This window comes from Rattus rattus, chromosome 13 (genome assembly GCF_011064425.1).
Source record: "Rattus rattus isolate New Zealand chromosome 13, Rrattus_CSIRO_v1, whole genome shotgun sequence".
NCBI lineage: Eukaryota > Metazoa > Chordata > Mammalia > Rodentia > Muridae > Rattus > Rattus rattus.
In genome coordinates this window covers 22480155-22482193 of record NC_046166.1, presented here as the reverse complement: position 1 = coordinate 22482193, position 2039 = coordinate 22480155, and the positions used below count along the sequence as shown (strand labels likewise).

The following is a 2039-nucleotide window of genomic DNA, read 5'->3' as shown; positions in this document are numbered from 1 at the left end:
GACAAAAGAGGGAGGAGAGAGGGGGTGGGGGAGAGGGAGATCTCACGTTTCTCTCGGTTGTTTTCTATTGCTACTGGGATGTTTCTAAGTTCTTGACATTTATTCCAAGGATTGGAGATTTGTACATAGAATGCAAGCTAGAAGAAAGAAATGTATTGAAAAGCAAAGTTATAGTATGAGTCAGATATGCTGTAAGAGAACAGTGGGTTCCCACAGTTAGACTGCTTGAGGTCAAGGATTATTTTCCATCTACGGTCTAGAGGGAGGAGCTGTTGCCAGGGGGACTTAGTGCAAGCAATTCTTTCTTTTGATTGACAACTTGTATTTATGTAAGCCTTGTCTCCCTGAACATGCCTTGTCCCTTGATGCATCTGATTTTAGTCATATGCAGGCCTGGTTGTGCATAGGCATAAGATGGTAAATAGAAATTTGTCCCTAAAAGTCCACTCAGATGATACGACTTGACTTAATAGCACACGCACCCAAAACTAGTTCAAGCTGGCTTGTGCCTTGCCTACCATACTGAATATTTTTTGAAAATTGTCTGAATAGAAACTGACTACAAGAGGGGAGTTACTAAATGATTAGAAAAGGAGAAATCTACCCAAGTGTGAAGTTGGGTGTAGTGCATTCTGAAGCAGGTGGGAATCCAAGGTTCCTGGGTGCATTCTTAGAAGAGGAATCCATGCACAGCCCAAGCTGAGCAGAGTCCCAGTGTGGTAAGCTATTCCTATGCTTGCCTGTCTCGTAAACAGGGCCACTTTTATAAAGCTAAGCAACTAATGCAATAGTCCTGGTAAAAATAATACATGTGTACAGAATAAAATAAATATCATAGAAGATGATCTTTTGGGGGGGGGCAGTTTCTGTGGTTTTATTTGAACACAAAACAGACACACAAGCCATCTTATCCATTTTCTTTGCTGCGTAGCCTGGCACTGGGATTGGTGACTCTGATGGCCAGCTGTGCTGTTCTTTCTACGATGGCTTTGCAGTTCTTAGGGCACATCGTGAGCAACCTCAGCCCAGGAAGATTTGTTGCACATCAGCAGTACATCCAGGTTCTTGACACTGTGGACCAGAAACTTCCGGAAGCCGCTAGGCAACACCTGCTTGTTTTTTTTTTTTGTTTTGTTTTTTGTTTGTTTGGTTTGTTTTTTTTTGTTTTTTGTTTTTTTTGTTACCCTGGTAACCAATTTGGGGCGTCAGGATCTGCCCCTTGAATCTTCTCCGCACCCTGCTGTTGATACCTCTGGGTTTCTGCCAGTTTCACTTAATTTTCACTTATTGGTCTGACTGGTGTCTGATGAACTTCTTGCTCTTCTTTTTGACGATCTTGGGCTTTCCCAAAGGCCAAAGGGCAGCCATGAAGCCACCTCGCAGGCAGCGTGGAGGAAGAAGGCGAAGGAGACGATCCTTTATGCATGAATTTCAGATTTATGATTTAGTTGGCACTCTTAAAGAAGAAATCAAACAGATTTTGACTAATTGGAGAAAAGCAGCTTAGTTATATGACAAAACCACCACTCTTTTCTTTCATTTTTTTGTAAAATGTAGAATTATTTTGAATCACGTCCTCATGCAGACGAGGATGGAGCGTATCTCATTATGCAGTGGAAGATGAGAAGAATAGCTTAAGCTCTGTCCCCCTGATGCCTCCAGCCTCAAAGTGCTAGGATTTAAGTGGGGACCACTGTGTCCTACTAATGTGGTGCTGGAAACCTGACCCAAGGCTTCAAACCCAAGACTTTAGTCTGACAAGTTCTTAACCAACTGAGTGACAGTTCCAGTAACATCTAATTTTTTTCTTAAGACCAAATACCTTGTATAGGTCAGACTAGTCTGGATTTGACTTTTAGCCTAGGCAGGTCCCAAAGTCTTGATCTTGTCTCAGCATCCACACCTAAGGAATTTACACAAGAAAGGCAATTAAATTCTTAATATGCAACTCCTAAACTGTAACTGAGAATTTTAAGCACTGCTCTTGTGATCCAACATTCCCAGAAGGAAAGAAACACAAGCGACCCTCACTTTAAAGA

At 42.0% G+C, this 2039-nt stretch overlaps 1 pseudogene; it reads right to left on the bottom strand.

Moving 5' to 3' along the window:
* Nucleotides 1-907: 907 nt before the first annotated feature.
* On the bottom strand, nucleotides 908-1368 carry LOC116914979 (annotated as a pseudogene).
* Nucleotides 1369-2039: the final 671 nt, after the last annotated feature.